At 54.2% G+C, this 22,289-nt stretch overlaps 1 protein-coding gene across 4 annotated transcripts in view; it reads right to left on the reverse strand.

Moving 5' to 3' along the window:
* The window catches only part of CADPS (calcium dependent secretion activator), a gene marked incomplete at both ends in the record, with an annotated part of 221,813 nt that overhangs the window by 198,365 nt on the left and 1,159 nt on the right, over positions 1–22,289 (reverse strand). The gene's annotated exons all lie outside the window — the stretch shown is intronic.

The raw sequence follows: 22,289 nt of genomic DNA on the forward strand, positions 1-22,289 counted from the left end.
TGAAAACTACATATTAAAGGAGAAAATTTCCAACTGTCTTTCTCTTGTAAATTGTGGCAGCCAAAAAACCCAACCCTAAAATAAAGACGTGCCTGAAGGTAGCAATTTTACAATCAGCAACATAATGATTTATATCACTGCTGTCATCTTTGTTGGGGAAAAGGAAGCCAGGTATTGTGATCATTAGCTTTTTGATACAGATGATCATTTTAAATGAGGAAAAACACATGCATTTTAATAAGGAACTGAAGGAAATAGCCCCAAAATGCTAACAGAAGACTCTGCAGCGCACGCCAAGGTTGCAAAGACGGGAGTTGAATATTAAGCCGACAATATTGTTGGTGGCATCCTGAGCCGCTGCGTGCCCCTGAGACCATGTGTTGAAGGCCAGGCTGGCCGGGGCTCGGAGCGCCGGGGCTGGGGGGAGGTGTCCCTGCCCAGGGCAGGGGGGTTGGAACGAGGCGATCATCAAGACCCCTTCCAACCTAAACCACTGTCCGATTCCGAGTCCATGTGTGAGCCTCACTTCACTTTGAAGCACGCGGCCCCGTGCCCTCCCAAAACCCACCTCCTCGTCCCACAGGCCCTGAGCTGGCACAGCCTGGAAGCTGGCCCCGCTCCCACCGAAGCCTGGGGGTGATTGATCCTCCACAGGTTTCCAGGCGCTGGTCCCCACCAGCGAGGTGCCATCACTCCCGCCCAGGACAGGTCTGCGCACGGCGCTGGGGCTCCCAGCGTCCCGCTGATGGCAAGCACAAAGCAGCAGCGCCGGGTCCCCCTGAGCGACAGCAGCTCCAGGCTCTCTTCTCAAAACAAACTGGGAGCTGAGACATTCCTGCCTCTTTTGCCCAGAGAAGGCCCAGAAGCAAAGGCTGGCCTTGCTGCTGCCCCATCCCTAAGCTCCTGCCCGTGCCTTGGTAGACACACGTGAAGTTGCAGGTGTATGGGACGGGAGGCAGCTGCCGCTGCTGCTGTCAAAGGATTAAAAATCAACTGAACTTGACCTTTAATGCTAAAATTTAAAGCGATGACCCGGCTTCTCGTGCTTCCATTCCCTAATGTAACCATAATCAGATTTGTGGCTGAGATCAGAAAACTGTTTTCAGAGACCAATTTACACGCAGCCTTCACCAAGCCTGGGTGATACGGCAGAGAGGACATCAGCAAAGACCTTCTCAAGCCCCTGACGGAGCAGGTTTGAAGCTGGGATGCATTTTAAGGTCACGGAACAGGATTTTCTGCAGGTGACACCAGCAGTACATCAAACTTTGCTTAAAGGTTGCAGAGAAAAAAAGCAAAGAAGTCACTGAGGGTGCTCAGCTGGGATGGGAAGTGCATGTACGGGAACTCCAAACCAAACAACAAGTCTCGGGTCGCAAAAACAACCAGCTCTCAACACAGATTAAGACGATCGAGACCAAGTCTAAACAGCTAGTTTCCGCCCCATATTTTAATGGGATAAAGTAAAGATTCAGCCCACACTGGAGTAAGTTTTGTTTATAAATCCCACACGATATGCAAAAAAACCCTCCTCCAGAGAAAAAAAAGCTGTGTCACCTCCCAGTTCATGGCTTGCATCGATTGCCACCTCATCTCATGCTGCATACAGCACTTTCAGACTGTCAACGAAGATTCCTCGGCCTGACAAGGATGTCCCGGGGATGCCCAGCGCCCTGGCATGCCGGTGGGAGCAGACAGCAGGCTGTTGGTACCGCTCGACTCGCGGATCAGCATTCCCGCCTGCCAGTTCTCAGCCTCGGAGCCTTTCTGGCCCTGTGGGTCTGCGATGCCTCCACCGCTGCTTGCCCTCCCATGCTTGCCACTGAAAAGTGTCGACGGCAACAGGAGTTGCACTGTTTTCTGAAAGCAAGTGTAATTCAGTACGGTTCTGCTCCATGGAAGCCCTGGAAGACGGAGGGATGCCATCAAACCTTGCGTGGGGCCCTCCTCCTGCACAGCCCGTCTCCTTTTGCCTGGTATAACCAGCTGAGAGCAGGTGAAACCTTCATCTAAGTGCTAAGACACGTACCTGCAGCTGTGTCGAGCACCGCAGAGGCACGTGCCAAGCAGGAGGTGCTAATCAGGGAAGGGCCAAGACACCGCTCATCCCCCCAGCGCTCATCCCCCCTGCCCCACCAGGGGATGCGACTGCCAACCATCCTTCTGCCAACAAACCCGTCCCGTCCCCATCAAAATCACACCGGCACCTCAGACACACCCGTATCTCATTTTTGAGGCTTCTGCAGGAAGTTGCAGGTACGCAAAGCAGTCAGGATCAGGTCTAGAGCATCCCGCTGGAAGGGGCTTTCCCCCAGCCAGGTACTGAGCCCTTCCCAATTTCACCTCCACACAACAGCTCGCACACACCTCGGGTGCTGCCTGGAGCCCATCCTGCCCTGGGCAATACCGCTAACGACAAAAGCTCACAGCACGACCCCCAGCCAGGCAAAGAGAACCAGAGCACAGCCCCAAAACATCAGTCACTACAAACACTCCGCTTAACCTAAAGCTGAACACATGCGGGGCACATTTTAATTTACGTTTCTTTAATTATGAATGAATGTGGGTTTATCTGGCAATACGTCCAAAATTATAAATCGCCCTGCAAAGAACCATCACCAGTGGATGCCCGCCTCGACCCCCGGCGCCAGCACAAGCAAGCGGAGATACCTTTGAACGCCAGGGGCTGAGGTGCTTCATGCACGAGAAGGGGATTTTTCCTTATGTCACAGCCTTACACGCTACTGAGCGCGCGCTCAGGAGATGCCCACCTACAACCTCACCTTATTTACTTATTCTTCTGCACAACCTACTAATTAAACCAACGGCTGAGAAGCAAGAAGAAGGAATGCCACCCGCGAAGGGAACGGCGTAAGGAAGGATTGCCTAGGTTCACCAGGACAAACGGTAATCATCGCGCTGATCTTGGGTTGCGATTGATTAGTTATAAATCCACACCACTGGCAAGGTACCAGGGCAGGGACAGAGCTCCGTCGGAAAGGCACAGGAACAGACCCCAAAAGCGGAGCGCTCACGGCTCTCCACAAGATAACCCTAAGTGCCCGTTGCAAATGGGAGATCAGATTTCCCTGCTCGCGCTGGACAGAAGGGCAAATGATATCATTAAAGCCCACATCGCATCTCAAAGTCCTTGGAGGGAAGGGAAAGTGGTACTTCATATTTCTATAAAACAATTAGTATTGACAGAATGGACTATAATACAGCACTCGACCCAGAAGAGTAATTAACTATCACGGCAGCTTGCTTACTGGATGCAGATAGGAAGCAAGGAGGCGGCAATTAAAGAGCAAAAAGGCAAGCCAGACACATGGATTTGCTATAAGGAGGTATTGACCCGCGAGCCCTCTGCGCAGGTGTCTGCCGAGACGTCACGTACCCCGTGTCGAGCACTGGAGCATCCCCAGCGCAGCCGCTGGCATCTCCCTGGGCACGGCAGGGAAAGAGCTAGAGCCCAGCCCCGATTCGGGAGCGCCTCCCCCGCGCAGGTTGTGCTCGGCCTCTCTTCCCTTTGCTTTGGTTTCTCTGTGCCTTAAATAAGAGGATGGCTGTAAGCCAAGCAGACAGCTCTGGCCACCGGTAGCATCAGTGGTGGAAAAGTACCAGCGACGTAGGAAAGGCACCTGGGAAGTTCTCTGCAAGATACCACATACCATCAAATACTTCTCCACCGAAGTTCAAGGCAACTGGTTTCAGCACCCTTCCGATTCGCAAATCTCTGAACAATGCTGGAAACTGAAGCCTCGGGGACAGCTGGGGCTCCCTGCACACCGATTCAGCCTCAGGATGAGCGGCTTTAAATATCTTTGGAGAGAAAATATTTGCATCTGAGTTTGGGGTCCAGAAAAAAAGGACATTAGGTGCCGAAATCTTCAGTGTTTCCCCGCCCAGAAGAGAGGTACGGTGGATCTGCCTCTGAAAAGCTTAGGAAAACCCACCTAGCAAATAGGCTTTGCAATATAAACTTAGTAATAGCCCTCCAAGCCTGCTCCTCTAAGGAGATATTCATAAGATCGCTGGTGCTCTAAGAAAGGAGGGAACCACGGGGGAAGAACACGGCCCCGCGTGCCAGCGCCGCAGCACCAAGGGCACTGGGGAACCAGGCACTACCCTCCAGTGTCCGGGCTACGGGTTTGGGAGGGTCCTCACTCCATACCCTCTCTTGAGTGGCACTATCCCATCCTTGGGAGGCGCCGATTCCTTGCTCTACCTTATTCCCAGCTGCTGGGGAAAGTGTCCTGGCACGGAGGTCCACGGGCCCCTCTCGTCTCTTTGCAGGCGGGTGAAGCAGAAGCAAACGGTGGTTTTCTCCTTCCTCCCACCTCTCCTCAGCTCCCCCCTTCCCCTTCTCCCCTCTTTTGCCACAGGAGGTTTCCAGCACCGACTGGTGACGGCCCTCCGCAGGGCAGCCCTTTTCCAACACGTGGAAAAACAGTCCATGCGACGCCATCGCATCTGTACCCGCGTGTGAACTTCCGGCGAACAGCTCACAAGTCAGGCTGCAAACACCACGGAGTACGAGAAACAAAAACTCTTTCCTGCTGTGAAGTTTCCAAACAATTCAGCGAGCTTTTTCATGCCGGCAAAAAGCCGGGGCTACGCGCGCAGCGAGGAGCGAACGCGCAGCGGCTCCAGAGGCAGAAAACTACTCTGCAGCGATGCAAGTGACTGCTTCAGCCTGGGCTGGGGGGAGGTGGCCCTGCCCGGGGCAGGGGGGTGGGAACGAGATGATCTTCAAGGTCCCTTCCAACCCAAAGCATTCTATGACTCTCCGATTCATTCCCGATACCCCTGAGACGAAGGGGTCTGGCAAGGACCCGCGCTCTCCTGGCTGCGAGTGCCAAGGCACGGTAATGACGAAGAGCAGCAAAGGAGCCAGAAGACATCAGGCATCGCTGGGCTGGAGCGAGCACCGCGATGACTAAGTCATCCTCTCCGGCCTGCCCAAACCCTTACAGCATGGTTAAATGACTATTTGAGAAACAGATCTGGATTTGGAGGCAACGCTAGTTTCTGGAAATCAACTCTCTGAACGAGCCGGGTAAGGAAAGCGCGACCGCTGTAGGATCTGCTGCCAGAGGTTTGGGACACGAGACCTGCTGGGAGACGGCAGTTTAGCAACCAGACTTCCCAGAAACCAAAGCTACAGAGACCTCGGGGTCAAAGCCGCGATCCCTACCTGCCGATGCCAAACCTTGCCCAGCGTTGGAAAGCCGTAGGGTCTCCCCCGCCACCTCCTCCCGACAGCAAACCCGAGAGGGCAGTCGGGAGACTGTCACGGATGGAAATACGGCATTAAGGTTTTGGACAGAAGGATTTTAAGGCAGGAATCCTGATGAGCCGTTCGTCATGCTCCCTGTACAGCCAGGACACAGCACTCACACCAGTTTGCTATTGTGGTACGTACCATTTTGCCCCTTTGAGCAACAGCACCCGCTCCCAGGCTTTCTGGGGGCAGGCACCAGCGCCCTGCACACCAGGGCGGGAACAATGCACCTTCTAAATAACGTCACTAAGTCAAATAATTTCATCGGCTCCAGGGCATCCTGGGCAGGTTCTGAAGTCACAGCAGCTGAGGACAGACAGTGCCACAGAGCTGCTGCCATGCAGAGGACAGAGTCCTTTAAAAGCAGAGCACTTACTTTTCATGTCTTCTTTTCCCAAGATGCCATTGTCGATCCCGATACGCTAGGATGAGAAAGCACCGTTTTCCCTGGAATATTCCACCAGTAACCACCTCTGCACTCCTGCTCCGTGCAGTGCTAACAGAGTAAACCAGACCCTGGCCCCAGTGAAAATGATGTGATTTTTTGCCACTGGCGAGTCACCACTTTACCTCACCTCCGTGTCCCAGCTCGTACGCAAAAGCAGCGCCTGTTTTCACAACACAATTAACTGTAGCAGCAGGTAGCAGCCAACGCACAGCTCCTGCCAACACAAATGCGCTGCTTTCATCTTGGGACCTACTCCTCTGCTGATAGAGCTCGATATTGCCCCACCGGCATCAAGGAGCAGCGAGACAGGCAAAGGAAACCACAGATGAGGTCCTGCTGCAATAGTTGATAGATCACATTTAGGTGCCAGCTCAGCTTCTAAAGGAAGCCAGCAGGATATGGAATAAAATTTGGCAGCTGCAATTCTGGTGCCAGAGAGGCAGCGGGGCAGGACGGCGCCGAGGCAGCTCGGAGGCACTGGGGTGGGTCCCACGCTGCCGCACCACCGCTCCGCCGCGCGAGCGGCTCTCCTCCCCTCTCCCCTCGTGCAGATGAGGTTAGGAAGGGAAGAAATGGGGAATCGTTACTGTGCCACAACTCTGAAATACTTTCCCCCGTGTAGGCAAGAAACCGCTCCCATCACAAGAGGTCTCATTTCAGCGTGCGCGTGCATGAACGCACAAGGTAAGAACTAAAAATAGAGGTACCCTATTTCCACGCATCGAGTCAGCAGGTACAGAGACAGCGTAAACAGTGATTCAGCAGCAGCCCGCGTGATGCGGAAGGTTGTTCCCTTGCCTCTGCCTCCCTGCTCGCAGCCCTTCCCACCTCGGCTGGGTCCCTGCCTCCCGGCAGCTCCCAAGAGCGATGCCCAGGGCTGAATGGCAGAAACGCCCCCCACCCTGCAGGGCTGGGGGGAACCCGGCAGCCCCCGGGGACTCGCGGCTGCTCCGCTCCCTCGGGAAGGGGGTGACGTGGGGTCCCCGGGAACGCCCTTCAGGCAAGGTCCAGCTCCCAAGAACAGGGACGTTTATAGAGCTTCTCTGCCTACAGCAGTTTTTCTAGTGCAAAGTCTACACGCGACCACGATCAAGTGTTTTGCTATGAAAATAGCTGCGTAATTCACTTTTTTTGCTATTTTTTCATTGAGCTTATGAGCCTTGTATCTACAAATCTTAGTCATCCAAGCTGGGTACAAAAAGATGCACGATGTACAACCATAGCGTCTGGTTGCCATCTCTGGTGCAAAGTAGCGGTGTGACTCCATAAACACCCCTGATAAATTGCACAAGACGACACCAAGGACATTTTTCAAGTCCTGTGAGATTTGCTACATAAACAGCTATGACCTTGTACGCATGGTTGCAACGGGGCCAAGTTGTTTTTTGCTGGTTCTCACCCCCAATTTTTTCATTGATGTTTGCTGAGAAGCCAGAAGGAGACGCAGATATATGAAAAGGAGAAAGACTGAAGACTAGAAACATCATCTTTCATTTACCTTACATTTTGTAAAACTGTAACTTATCTCTTCAAGCAGAGGGTAAGAAAATACTTCACAGCTTTCCCACCACCCGAGCTCTCTCATTCACGCTTGCAAAGCCAGCAAAGGGAAGGAGAGCCTCCCAAGAACCCACCGGCTCCACACCAAGCACCCGTGTGAGCAATTCCTCCCTCCAGCCCCCAAAGCCTTGGGCTTAACATGCCCCTCTCTGCTGTAGCAAGCTGCGCTCTCCGCTCCAGGCGCCATCTCTCCCCAAGGCTCCAGCGCCGGGGCGGGGGGGGGGGAAAAGCCCCAGTCCTGCTATTTGGTGACACCGATGCTCAGCGAGTCCCGGCTGTGGCCCCGCTCCGCGGCGCTGAGCCACGGGGCACCCAGTGGAGCTGCCTCCAGCCCCGGGGGCTGCCCCGTGCCCCGCCACCCCGCAACGAGCTCCCCCGCCTTCCCACAGCAACGCCGGCTCCGGGCTGGGACAGGGACCGGGGTCGGTGACACAGGGCTGGCTGGTCCCACGGGTCACCTGGGAGGGCCCAGTGGTGGCACCCGTGTTGCACCTGCCTTTGCTGGAGGGTTTTTTTTTTTTCCTTGCTTTAAGAAAGTGCCCGCTTTCTGAGACACCTCCCCGTGAAAGAAGCCGATTTAACCACAAGCGCTGAGAGGCCATCTAGAGAAACCCTGCCGGCCGGGACGCCCAAAGCGGGATGCACCGCCACAGCACCAGCCTTAAAAAAACCCATCCGGGTTCTGTTGTTACCGTTGCATTTCTGGTCAAAAGGCGCGGAGGCAGCAGCGTCACCAGGCAGGCGGGAACACTTCGAGCACGGGACGTCCTCTGCATCCACCCCGAGGCCTCGGGCCGCGTACCGCGGGCACACGGTGCTGCATCCCCGGTGGCCGGGGCTGCCCGGGGCGATGCGGGCAGGGCGGAGGGGAGACCGTGCCCCCACGTATCCCCCAGATGGGAGGCAGAGATGCTAAGCCAAAAGCGCAGCCTGTGCCCCTGCGCCGGGCACGCCGCAGCCCGGCTCACGCACCACGTACCTGCTAACCCCCCGTGCAAAAATGAAAAAATAATAATGGAGCTATTAAAGTCAGGGGAGCCGGCATTACAGCCGCAACTTTCAGAGTTGTTTTGCTCTCATTTGAGGGATGATAGACCTTTGGGCGAGCAAGTACTACACGTAGCCAGACAGCCTTTTAACGCATGACAAAAATATCATTTTTCCTGCACAGCTGTGGCTTATCCCCACACCATTCCTAGCCAGCATAATTGACCAAGAACAATTAAAGCGCACGAGGATTTCATCGTAATCTCAGAATGGATTAAAGTCCTTTCTACTCTCACCTTGACATATGCTGAAGCCTGGACGATTTGCATTTTGACGTCTAATTGAAATGAGGGTTGCTGCCTAACGGGCCTTAATCTTCTCAAAAACATGTTTGTGCTTCCCTCCCCCAAAGGAAATATTTATCACAAGTTTCACCTTGAATATAGGTCACAGCATTGCAAAGCAAGTCATCAGAGCTGTAAAAAAAAAAAAAAAAGAGAGATTCTGTGTAGGTGAAAAAAAAATAATTCAAAAGGCACATCTGTTCTCCTGAGCCACAGCAAGGAAAGATTATTACCATTAGCGTGAGGGTGATACAGCAAATGAAAAAACTGGTTATAGAAAAATAGTAATAAAAAAAATCACTTAGTGTCATCTTTCATCATTAAATTTTCATGGAGAAAACACTGCGATTTGCTTAGTCTGGATGTATACGCAATGTAAAGAGACCATCTGACATCATCGAGGCATAACACAGCGAGATAAACGGAGACGATTTGCCACACTACTGGAGCAGCTGTAACTCCCTCCCAGACCTGCAGCAATCAAACGAAAGGGCACAGAAATAGCAAGCCATCTGCCTCTCGCTGGCCACCGACTCTCTGAGAGGAAAGAATCGGGGGTCTCGCTCTTCTCCTGTTCCTGTGGGCTTAAACGGGGGGGTGTGGGTGGGGGGCAGCTGAGCCGTTACGCCAGTCTAAACGCCCACCTCTCGTTAGTCCCGTTGCGGTTGTCCCTGCGAGCCTTAGCCGTCACCGCAGGATGAACATCTGGAGGCCGCGGTTCCCAGCGAGCGCGCCCTACGCAAGGGCAGCCGGAGCGCATCCACGCGCAGCCGGAGCGCGCCCCTCTGGGGCTTCGCAGGCTCCCAGCATCGCGGAGCCGGGCTCAGCGCTCCAGGCGGCCCTCCTTCCGCACAGCCACTGGGTTGCGAGAGCGTTAAAAGGAAAGAGAAGACTGGAGCGATAAGGCTGGAGATTTTCCCGTCCTGCTTCTGCATCACAGCACGACCCTCCCTGCTGCGCCCTCCCGAGGGATGGCGGCGCCCAGCACGAGCTCGGGAGACGACGGAGGAGGGAGCCGCGGGCAAGCCACGCGCTCCTGCCCACCTTCCCAACCCCAAAGGGAGAGGCGGAAAGGGTCCACGGCTATTGTGCAGAGTTGTTAAGATCTATACGAAGCCCCACGTGTGTATATTAAACATCGTCTCCTTTTATCATCAAGTGGGTACAGCTTGTAAGCATGAATTATGCAAGACTATTAACTGTCGTCTTATAAGAGGGAGCAGCTGTAGAGGCTGCTCGGAGGAGACGGCAGTGCAGAAGGGGCAGCCCGTGGATGCTCAGTGTCTGCGCGTGTCTGAGCTACGGCGCGGCCGCTCTCACCGAGTCCGGTCCCAGTGCTCCCGGGGACCCGCGCATCCCGCGCTAAGCCATTCACTCAGCATCTCATAAGCTCCCACCATCTTCCAGTGCTCTGTGGAGGAAAGAGAAGTATTTTCATCACCGTTTTATTGATGGCAGCCTGAGAAAGATCTGGAGAGTTGTGCGAGCGCATGAAGGAGCGAGCAGGGAGCTGAGCCAGCACCCTAGCCCAAACCCAAGCCCCCAGCCAGCACCCAAACTGCCGAGCTCTGCCTCCGCTTTCGCCCGGCATCACAGGGAACCTGAAACAGCAAACCCCCTCTCAGACCAGAGACCTCTGGTCCCTGCTTCAGTTCAGTAATTTGCTCTTTGACCGAGGAACCCCCCGACTCGGCTGGAGCACACCGGTGGGGATGCCAGCCTGGGCAGCGCCGCACAGCCCACCTCGCGAGCACCGCCGGGTCGCAGGCAAGCGGTGGCCGCAGGCAAGTGGCAGCCGCAGGCAGGGATGCAGGCTGGCAGCACGGAGCGCTCGCCTGCCCCGAGCCCACGACCCGCAGCGCATCGCAGGCTGCTTCACTCAGCCCCGTCACCGAGTCCTCGCCGAGCTGACAGCACGCTCGGCAGATGTGCTATGGTTGCTGGAGGCGAGCTCTGGCCATAAATTACCTATAGGGCGAGAAAGCCTTTGATCCAATTTTCCATAAAATATTAATCTCTCCGGTCAATACGAACGCTGTTAGGGTTGAGTGGCGGGGCTGTACACAGCTCGGAAGCTTTTTGGAACATAACAGGTGCCAAAAGGGGAGGCCCAGATTGGTGTAAGACCGGTTTTATTTATTGTATATATCACGGACTTGGAAGAACAAACATCAAGCACCGTGATTACATTTACTGATGATTCAGAGTTGTGTGGGCTCCACAATACACGAGAGGAGGGCCATAAAGTCCCGGACAACTGTGAGCAAGCAAGCACCTCGGGGGATAATTAAATTAATTTGAGCTATGGAAATGCCACACAACAAGGCTAAAACATAAAGCAAATAACATTGAAAAGGACTTTGCACTCCGAGACTATACGAGACAAACCCAGGCTAGTGCTTGTCCCCGGTCACCCACGCGGGGTGCCAGGCGCTGCACCAGCACAAAGCCCACCTTGTTGGGGCCATCAGAGAGAACAGGTAGGTGAAAACAGGTACGGGATACGCACGAAGCATTGAAAAAGCAATCCCAGTGACACCAGTCGTACGTGTCCCCAGCCCAAGACACTGTGAGGCTTTAGAGAGGGCCCGTGCCACATGGGGACCACCAGTGGCACAGCACCTCCTGGGCCACCCTGGCAAAACAAACCCACGCAGGGGACCTCAAGCCACAGTGCGTCTCCCACCCTGCTTACCAACTCCCAGTCCCTATTACCAGCTCCTTTCCAGACTCTTGACCATCGCTCCCCATTCCCAGATGGTGTACCTGCCCCTAATTGCCTGGGCAGCCTCGCCACGCTAACGAGCCCCGATTGAGACAAGGACGCCGCTTTCGGAGATGTCGAGGCGTCTCGTCTGCACCATCCTGCCCAGCAAAGGGGCCGCCGGCCGGGCAGCACAGAGCTCCTTCCAGGAGAGGGGCTCCGACAGCACGTCGGAGCGAGACGGGGGAACGCGGAGCATCTGGAGCAGCAACATGAGAAAGGACACGGGAGAAGAAGTGAGAAGCGGCAGAGCTGCCCAAGGCCCCGAAGGCAAGGAGAAGATGCTAAATTTGATGAGGTTGAGGAAGGGAGCCAAAGGAGGAATAAATAGAGCTAATGAGAAAACAAGGCATGAGCATTCAAAAACCTTTAACACACTGCTAAATAGCAATAAAAAGGCAATTAGAGTTCCGAGATGCATGGAGGGTAATTGCATGCACTATAAATAGGTGGTGGGAAGACTGTCCCGCTCAGCAGGATCTGATTCACTTTTGGGGTGACTTCTGCGCAGACAGGAATATTCTGGTGCGAGAGAGAAGCTGAGAGAAGAGCGGTTACAGCGAGATGAGATTACAGGAAGGCTTTCTATCACACGCGTCCTTCTGCATGAAACACACACCGAGCAGGAGCTCTACAGCGGAGGCTGCGGAGGTGTGAGCTTGAGGAACTCCAAACGCAAGTTCAGCAGCAGAGATGTGAAATAGCCATAGAAAGAAACAAACATCCATTTTACGGCAGCCAGCAACGCGTGTGGCAGGGGAGTGCGGGCAGTTCAGTGGCTGCCACTATTTTCGGGGACAGTCCCTAACCACGCTGCTCTCCAGCGCCCACGGAGATCCTGCCCGGCTCAGCTCAACCCCAGCACGAGCACGTGCACACATGCACCTGTAACAGCATTTACCAGCAAGCACAAGGAGAGGTTTAAAAGTGGAATTCAAAACCCAAACCCGCTTGAGCCTGCTCCTCAGGCTGCCACCGGCGTGCTCTGTTTCCTACCTGTGCCTCAGGTGTGCTCGCTCTGCTCCGCAGCGAGGAGCACGACTGCCCCGCAGACGCCGAACCCTCTCCCCGGGGCTGGTGGAACCCCTGGGGGGATGCCCGTGTCTTGGCCGTACAGGCTCATGGTAGCCCATGCAAGCAGGTAGCTCACTGGTTAAAGAGCAAGCCCTGTGATGGCTTTCCTTGCCCAGCCTTCCCTCCTGAGGCTGGACCCAATGCCCCGACCGTCCCGAGGCTCTCTCCCTGCCTGGCATGCGGCTCAGGCTGTGGGAAGACATGCCACAAGAGGTCCTGGGGAAGGAGGAGCCCTCAGAGCAGATAAAACCCATGAGACCCCAGTTGAAGGTAGGGGCAGGGTCTTTGGAGCATCGCAACCAACATCTTTAAGAGCAGAAGGCACCACTGAAGTCCACGGAACATGCCAATGAGCAGAAATTGTACCGGACAGATCCCTGGCCAACGTAAACCACCACCGCATGATCAACTCGAGTTTTTTGAGGACATCAGTTCTCTCTCAAGACAGCTACTGGCTAGAAAAATACCATTCCCCACCACCCCTGCACGGCCCCGGGCTGTGCCTGCTGCAGAGAAAATAGGAGATGGAAAAGGAAAAGGCAGCTGCACCTCGGAGCTGCGAGCAACCGCTCCTCCCTGCCCCGGCTCCTTCCCAGATACCCTCTGGAGGGGGAAAATTTGCAGAGCGAAGCACCAAAGGCCGGAGAAAGGGAAGGAGCAAAGCTGTCACTTCCCAGCTCCACGCTCCCCCGGCCGAGCCCGGCTCCCCGCTCCTTCCCGCCGCAGAGCAGCGGCATCGATTCACGCGCGGGAGCTGCTCTGCCCTCACGAGTGACTGAGCACACACAAAGTCTCTGCAGTCCTAACTCCAGCTAGCTCTTGGCTATGCACCAAAACCCGACCCCGTGCGGCTCGGGCAGCTGCGCGTCCCCAGATAACAGCAGCAGATGGCTTCTGCCTCCAGGTCTCGCTGGCAGAGGGTGGTCTGCGGTGCTGGGGGCGGGAGGCAGAGCGCCGGGGTTTTGTGGCGCGCACCGCTGGCGGGTCACGCAGCCTCGCCGGTGGCTGAAGAAGTGCTGGCTGTGTCCTTCCTTCATCCTTGCATTGTCACCGTGCAGGTAGCCAAGCAGCTGGCTCCTGCTGCGTCACCCCATTAGCTCCCTTCCCCGGCAGCGACGCGTCTGTTGTCTCTGGTCGCAAGAAGGGTGGGAGCAGTCTGCCGGGAGGGAGGGAGGGAGGGGAAATCTGGGGGCGCAGGCAATAGAAACCAAACCCAGCATGTGCAATGCGCAAAGCATCCGTGCCCTCTTGCCGAACCGGGAAAGGCTATTTGGCATCTTAGGGGAAACCTGCCCTTTGCCTGATGTTCCGGCTGGGCGACGCCTGCATCGCCTCCGGCTGCTGAGGGGCGAGAGCCGCGGACCCTCCCCACAGCAAACCAGGCAAAGCGAAACCCCCTTCTTGCAAAAGCCAGCCCCTCTCAGCACCACCAGCAGTCCCAGCAGAGCTTCTGAACAGCTTCGCTTAATTGCTCCCACATCATCCGTTGTTTTTTATCCCCAAAACGCAACGGCTGAACCCCCTCTCCTTCCAGCCCCCCCTCCCCCTCCCCATCTGACAGGGACATCCGAGGGGACCACCGAAGGGCACACGGGCTGCTGCATCGGGGCGGCTGCTCGCGGAGGAGCTTCTCCCTTCCACAGCCACCTGCACCGGCCACAGCGAGCCCAGAAACCTCCTCCCAAAGCGCCTTTGCAGTATTTTGTTTTACTTGGCCGACTGGCTGGACGGGACCCCCACAAATCTCTCCCTGGGACAGGAGTTTGTTTCCGAGCAAAGCACCAGTCCTGTTGGAAATGAGAGAGGTGGTAGAAGGGACAGCGAGGACACATACGGAAAAAAGCATTCCTTACACAGGAGGAAAAAATAAGCTTCCGACGCCAAATCTGCCTCTTTATTGAACTAACATGGTATCTCCCCAACATCGTCTCTCCCTCCAGTGAGCGCGGTGCTGTATTTAGCCGCGCCGATTGCCGTTCCCTCCGACAGCCAAATATAAAACTTAGATCCCCTTATCTCGCTGGGGTGCCACCAGCCAGGCAGGGAGCACAGCTAGCCCGTCCCCTCCTGCTCCCAGACGGAGCCTGTACGGCGGCTGTGACCTCCCCAGGCTCCGAAATGACCCTCGTGCATGAACGTCCCTCCCAGAAGAGGCAAATTGCCGCCCCTCCCCGAGGGGCTGCAAGGAAAGCAAGGGGCTGCCCCCCTGTGATAGGGAGGTGGGCAAGGCTGTGTGTTGGGGTGCAGGATTTTACCATCCTGAGCACCCCAACACGCGGCTGCAGCCGCGTGTTGGGGTGCTCAGGATGGTAAAATCCTGCACCCCAACACACAGCCTTCTGCATCTCCGGGCAACGCCGACTTAGCATCATCTGGCCGGGTGACACGATAAATTCCCCAGGGAAGGGAGAACCGGTGTGCCCCACGCACCTCATCGATTGCAAACACGCGTTGCAACTACTAAGCATCAGGGGTTACTACAAACTCACAGGATCCGCAAACTCCCAGCGCCATCCTCTCCAGCTCCGCGGGCGCTCGGGATCAAATTCAGACGCTATAGCAGACACCGCTGACGCTCTTCACAAGGCAACGTGTGAGACTGCTTCAATAAGACGTTTCTTAACAAATAGCTTCTTCTATCAGTAGTTCCTCAGGGTGTGAGGCTGGAAATTGGCCTTTCCTCCCTATTACGTTACTGCCCTGCGCCAGACCGGCAATTGGGAACAAGACCACCCCCTTCGAGCCCCACTCCGAGGGACTGAGCTGAGCCTCTGCATGCTGCCGCGCTGCGGCTGCTCTGGATGAAGGGCTTCTTTCTCCTGTAGAAGTACATGAGGCAACAACAATATCCAAAACAAGTGCTGCCTCTCCACTGCAAAAAAATTTATTGGGGATCATGAGGCCATGATCCTTCCCCAGGCTGAAGACAACCAGCAGGTGATGGGCTCATTCTGCTCCATGCTTGTACAGGACCAGATCCAGTTCATAGCCAGTGCTCGTCCTAAATCATCAAGTGCTGATCTAAATCCCACCCGAAAAAGGAGCAGGAGATGGAAACAGAGGGTCTACAAAGCTAGACGTGAAGATTGTCTCATCATACTCTGAAGACAAGGAGCACCCTGCCCTTGGGTGAACATCACCCTGATTCAGCACATGAAACTACAAAAGGCCACTGCTGGACCATCAGTGGGCAGCCTTGTTTGCCAGGGTATCAGTACAAATGCGTGTGGTATCAGCCCAAAGTCCTACCAAAGTCAGTGGGGTTCCTTCAGGATCCGCACACTGCATCTCCAGTCCCCAAAGATAAACACTGCAGCACCATCATTAAAAAAAAAAAAACACTCTATGCTAAACTAGGGAAATACATGACTAAACCTAGATTTCATTAAGTTTCTTCATCAAAACACTAACATTTGGGTATAGGCAGATGCTCAGTACTTAAGCAGTCACAGTCATGCGACTGTCCTGAAGCACATGGGTCAAGTCATTGAGTTGTATGGCCCAAGTCATCGAGTTGTGTGTTGGGGCAGTTCTCCAACCCCTCCAGGCTGGAGGTGGCCCATACTAATGTCCCCTCACAAAGGTCATTATATACCTCACACAACTAAAAGTTCAAGCTCCCAACCTTACTGTGAGACAGAGAGCTTTTGAGCTATGACAACTACAAACATGGCATCACTTACCCCAAGCTGAATAAACATTTGCATGACATTTTGACTCAGGTGTTTAAATTCTAGAAAACAGCTGATTTTATCTGCCTGACTCACAGACAAACCATACCAAACATCATCACTAAAAGCACCTTTTCAAACGACGACTTCACACATTCACATCAAACACTCAGCAACTGCACTTACATCCAGTTTTAAGAATGATGCCCACCCAACCTAGAAGAAAACCCACTCAAAGCGCCCCAAGTATCCCGCACCCACAAATAACTTCTTCCAAAGCAAGCACAAGGTTGGGATGCTCTGTGTATTTTTTTTTTCAGTACCTACAAGGTAATGATGCAGGGAAACTCCCCAGGAACCTGCCACCTCCTGCTTCTCCCCTCTCCCACCCTCATGAAGACACAGCTGGACCTTGCTTGCTGGAGCCCAAAGCATGCCCTACGAGAAGAGTGGCCCAATTCTGACCAGCTGGGAGCCAGTGGTGCCGCCTGCTGTGTGGAGCAGCCAAGGCCGGGAGGTAACTCGGCTTGTCCTCCCACGCCTGCACCAGGCTCTCCAGGAGTTGGGGAGCGAGGTGTCGCCTTCCCTCGCACCTCGCCCTGCTCTGTTTCCAGGAAGGAAAGACCTTTGAGGGGCCACCCATCCTCCTGGGTGACAGAGAGGACCTGCTCACCACCAGGGAAGGTCCCCTCATCTGCTGTTTTAAGGGAACTCTACTGCTTTAATTAGTCTTAGTTTTTAAAGACAGACTAAAATATAGGTGGTTCCTAGAGACCACTTTGTGGGTGAAACCCCAGAGCTGCTGAAGCCACTGGCTGAATTCACATCGCCACCAACCAACAGCTTTATTGGTTCTACTATACTGATCGGTTGTAACATATCAATCGGGTTTACATAATTAACTAGATGCAGGGCGTACACCTTGCGCCCCCCTGGACTAAAGCATCGGCCGTGGCTGTAAGGGGTTTGCACGCGTTCGCTGCTGGTAGCGGTGTTGTGATGGCTGGGTTCTCACTGCGAAACCGCACTAAAACCAAATTAAATACTTCTCCAGCTAACAAAAAATTACAGAGGGAAATGACTTGCTGACCGCTTCCCACTTAGGTGAATGGAGAACGAGTGACTCATCACTCAGCAGAAGGAATTACAAGTTGTGCAGAAGGCAAAGTGCTTCGGGGAGAGCGTCTAGACTACGCAAAGCAGGGCCATAAATAATACCGTTTGGAAACGACGGGCTTTAGCAGGGGTTGGAGCTGCACGATCTGGTGAGTCTTCTCCACTTAGTTCGCACCGTCTCTGGCCCGAGAGGTGCCACCCACAATAATTGAGTCGTTGGGCTACAGATCAGGAACTGTGAAGTTTTACAACAGCCGAAGCCCAAGCTCGCAGCTTATTTCATTACCTGCTTCCCAATCCAATAAGCTGCAAGTATATAAATAGCCAAAGTATGACAAATATTTAATATCTGCTAGAATTAAATTAAGATAAGGCACTGGCAAAATAAATGATAAGTGTTTTAACTGAAAATAACCGTTTTCTGCAGTTTCCAGACAACTTGAGCACAACGATCGCATTCTGCACTCCACAGTGCTAAGGAACACCGCAGCTCAGACGTGCCAGACCTCCCGCCCCGCGGCAACGCTCTCCAAGCAGCAGTTCCACCTTCGCGTCGGGGTTAGCGCAGAGCTGACCCGGGGACAGCCCCAGCCGCGAGCCCAGCCACACGCACAGCTCTCATCTGGTGGTGGCAGTGGCCGATGCCCACACCCAGCCAGTGAAGTGGCGAAGGCAGCCCCCAAATACTCTGCCGGGTTTTTACGGGCACAGCGCTAATTACTACCATGCAAGCCCTGCTGGATGGGGTTGAACTCTGCTGCAACTACAGAGCTGTGCAGGGTGTCCAGCTCACGCTTGAGACCTGCCTGGACCTTGTATCTCCTTCTTAAACAGCACCAGAGAGCAACCAAGGGACAAAGAACAAGCAGAGCATCGTCTGTACCTCTTCTCTCCTCCAGAGCTGAGAACACCACATCTCTAAGGGTTTCTTGGGGCCAACAGGGCACAAGCTGACCATTAAATCACAGTTCCTCCAGCAGAAAGCTGGTAAAACAAGTCCCAACGCCACCTGAGTCACAGCCTGTCCCAGAAGAACGGTGTGTCAGCGGCTTTAAAGAGAGAACTCGTATAAGTATGGCGTGAGAGTAACAACGCAACCCATGATAGGGAAGAAGTACGTGACTATTGGAAGGCTGCACTAGCTTTACTACGTTCCTAACTGTTGTGGCATCTGCATGCATGCCAAAATGGCAGAAATTTGATATTTTAAGATGCATTGTAACCGATTTAACAGAGTTTCTGATCCCTCACACCTGTTCTGCATTAAGCACCGCGCTTAAATCAATCACCATTCAGGAAAGCACAAGCTTAAGCGCTTTGCTGAATTTGACTGAGAATTTTGCTAATGCACCCGACGTCATCCTACAGGCTTACACAAGGACCCAAATCACAAGCCACTTCTCCCAGGAGTAGCTCCAGTAATCTGCAACTAAGCTGGAACTTTTTTCATCCCACATTTATCCCGCTCGGAACTGATTTACTCTCCCCCATGCCGCCCGCCTCCTCCCTCCTTCTGCGGGGAGAAACACAGGTGATGGCAACCACCGCTGCAGTGACGCCTGACCTAACGTGCTCTCCACCTTTTATCTCCTAACGAGCTCTTCCTGCTGCCCCTTTCCCAACGAGTGTTTTCAAGGGGCTGGTGATAATCTGGAGAAGATCTGCCGGTTTGTGCTATTTTGAATGAGCAATACGCCGATTCCTGGCTCGCGCTGTGCCTTTTGGCTGCCGTGTTTTGGAGGTATTTAGCAAGAGGTATAACCCACATCCAAGAGTGCTTGGTTTGCATCACTACGGAGACATACACGTTGCTCGGCTTTCCCAGGCTGCCGGCTGAGCTCTCCTCCCAAAGGCTCCAGACGGTTGGGATCAAGCGGGGAGAGGCATGGAGCGTGGCTGGTCATCTCAACTCTACTTCCAACAAGTCAGCGTGAGCTAGAGAAAAGACTAAATACATCCTGGGCAAGCAATTACCGAGCTAAGTGCCATCTGCGGTACCAAAACACGTTGTTCTGAGAGCAACAGAGCTGGCAAAGCCGCTTTCCTCCTGAGCTGCGTCGCGAGGCTGGAGCCTTCGGAGTCCAGCAAGGTGTAAGCGCCGATGGGAGCTTCTCCTCCTGGACCACCCATTCAGTAGGTCTTTTGCTCAGATTCTCCAGTGTCTAGTAAGGGCTGCCCGCACCCTGCCACCTTCCTACCACCTGGGGTAGGAGATAAATAAGGATCTCCCTATTTTCACCAAGCTTTTAAGGGACGAGTATCTTGCAGACCATTGTCTGCCTGTCAAACGTGCCGGGAAGTCAGTAGCAGCTTCAAAAAGAAATCCAAGCGGGAAGTTAGACAGCACAGGCAGGTATCTAATTTACCTTTTTTTTTTTTCTTAGCAATGCTAGTGAGATGTAAATAAAAGAGCTTACAGGTAGTCATCATGGATGTGTAGTTGCTCAAGTGGAGCCTTACCGCATAAACATCAGGGTAAAGCTGAAGCAGAGGTATAGGCTTGAACGCACTGATCTAAAAAACAATTTCTATTCTTTTGCTGGAATTTCTGGGGTGTCAGGATCAGAAAAATACCAGCTCCGAGCGGCATTTACTACAATTCATCTTGAAATCTGAAACAGAGTTTGTCACTGATATAAACAAGCCACGTTGTCATGCCCACGTGCAGTATATACCCGGCTATGCCGTCCATTTACACATCTCCACAGCTCTCATATACGTTATAATTTGTCAAACCACATGTAATTATCTTTCTGTTGCAACAGCACCTTAAGTACACACTTCCCTTTATTCCAAGGTGGTTGATGAGCGCTGTAGAACACCGGGCTGCATTCTCCAGCTGCCGAGCACTACACACAGGCGCGCTGCTACACAACCGGTACCCGCGGTGCCTCTGCGTCGCGCCGCCGTAACGCGCGGCCCCCGGGGCTCCGGGTACCGGCCGGCTCCGATACAGCGGCGCTGCAGGATCAAGGAGGAAGGATTACCCACCTCAGGGGAGTACCGCGGGGATCTTCAGCCCAGGCAAGAACTTCAGTGCTGTGACTGCAACAAAATCAATCGCTCTCTTTTCCAAGAGAATTGCAAAGCAGCGGATGAAACGACAGAAGCAGCCTGGGCTCCAGGAGCTCGGTGGGCCCTGTGGTCCGCCCGCGGAGATGGGCTGGCTCTTACTGGGTCACCCAGAGATGCTGGGTTGTGCCAGGCAGCTGCTCTGCAGGGCGACGGCCTCACCTGCGAAGCCACGGTCACCCGCTCGGGCTCTGCTCGGAGGTGGCAGCATCTCCTGTGCTACAGGGCAGAGCTGTGGCCCAGGCGAGGCCAGACCTCCTCCTCTTCCTTCTCCTCCTCCTCCTCCCGGCGCTGGGCAGGACCTGCTGAATGGGGCTGGGGACGGGTCGCCAGCCCTCACCGCTGCACAGCTCTGCCAAAACACCTCTGCGGTGCCCGCCCGGCACCTCCCTGATGCAGGCGTGGGGTCCGAGCAGCCCCCCGTGAAGCCTGGCTGGTCCCCACGCCTCGGCAGAGCCCCAGTGGGGCTCCCGGGTGTCCCACCCGCGGGCAGCGACCGCAGCGGGCAGATCGGCGGGGTCAGGTCTGCAGGGTGCCCACAGGCGCAGTGCATCAAACACCCCTCTCCGCAGCCTCTTCATCCGGCACCGACAGCAGAGGCGGGAGCGCGGTCCCGCGCGCCGGCCCCGTGCAGCGCGGGGACTGCAAACCACAACGCTTGAGGGTTTTTCTGCGTCCCATTCCATCCAGGATGAAACCCTTCCCTTGCAAATGGCAGGCTGTAAGGGCGGAGAGGCAAATGGCACGTGGAGAAGGAAGCAGTTTACCTCCCCCCTTCTGAGGGGGAAACTGAGGCAACAGCTCCCATCAGAGCAGGGCCAAAACCTGGTTTTCTCTCACTTTTCCCCTGAGGAGCAAAATGCGTTTGCTCCAACCTGGTAAGTCTTGAGGCACCTTGTATTTCCATCATTACCGAAAGCCCATCAATACTCAAAGCCCCCCTCGAGACCATCCAACCTGGCAGAACCACTGTGACAGAAGCTCGGTCCCACACCGTCCCCCTCCGGTCCCCCTCGCGCCAGGGAAGGACGGGTGGGCTTCCCCAGAGGGATGCGCGAGGAAAGCAGCGGAGCACATGGAGGCCAGCACCACACTCCAGGCTCTGGCAGTCCTTTAATTGACTTCAACGGGAGTCTTGGCTAAGGAAAAAGGGCAAGGATTTACTCCCAGCATGACAACTGCATGTAGGGATATACAGAAGACAAAAACGCAGAATGAATTCACCTTAAAACGGGGGAATTCAATTTGACGTGTGTTGTCAACTGAAATTCGGTTTCCCCAGTTCCATCTCACTGCTAGGTTTGAGGGGAGACGGTAAGCCCCCAAGACACACCTATTTTAGCTTGTTTTAATTTCTGCAAAACTAGCGATCGCTTAAATTCCATCTTTTCCTAACGCGAAGAAGTTGCACAGGAAACAAAAGCCAAGACGACTTTGAAAACCCACAGTCTGATCAAAAAAAGGGTTGTAGGAAAAAATATCTATTAAAAATTCTCCAAACCTGGCTATGTCTTTGCTCACTTTGCTCAGCACACAAAAGCAGATCATTCAACCTTCCAGCAACACCAGATTGTCCTATATTGCCTTTAAACTACACGCAGTACGGATACACTTTCCTACCTCCGTATGTTGCAATGACTAATAATAGTCCTGTGGTGTAGCAGAACTGAATGTCGTTTGCATCAATACATCCAGGAGTCTGCCTGATTTGTAAAGGTCATTTGTGAACACAGAACGGTATCAAGGCTAAAACTGCAGTCTAAGAAATTCAACTGAAAACAGGGAAAACAATCCACCAGCTGTGCCAGAGACCTGTGTCCCATCACGGACCTAACTCTGGCTGCCACGGGGAAAAAGTTGGCTGCATCTGACTGGAAGGCACCCGTGTCTGCATCCCAGAGACACTGAATTCCTTCCCTGCCCCACAAGCTTGTGCTTCAGTGGAGAAATGAGCTCCAGTATGGCTCCT

The sequence above is a fragment of the Vanellus vanellus genome (assembly GCF_965231255.1).
Source record: "Vanellus vanellus genome assembly, chromosome: 9".
NCBI classification, from domain to species: Eukaryota; Metazoa; Chordata; class Aves; order Charadriiformes; family Charadriidae; genus Vanellus; species Vanellus vanellus.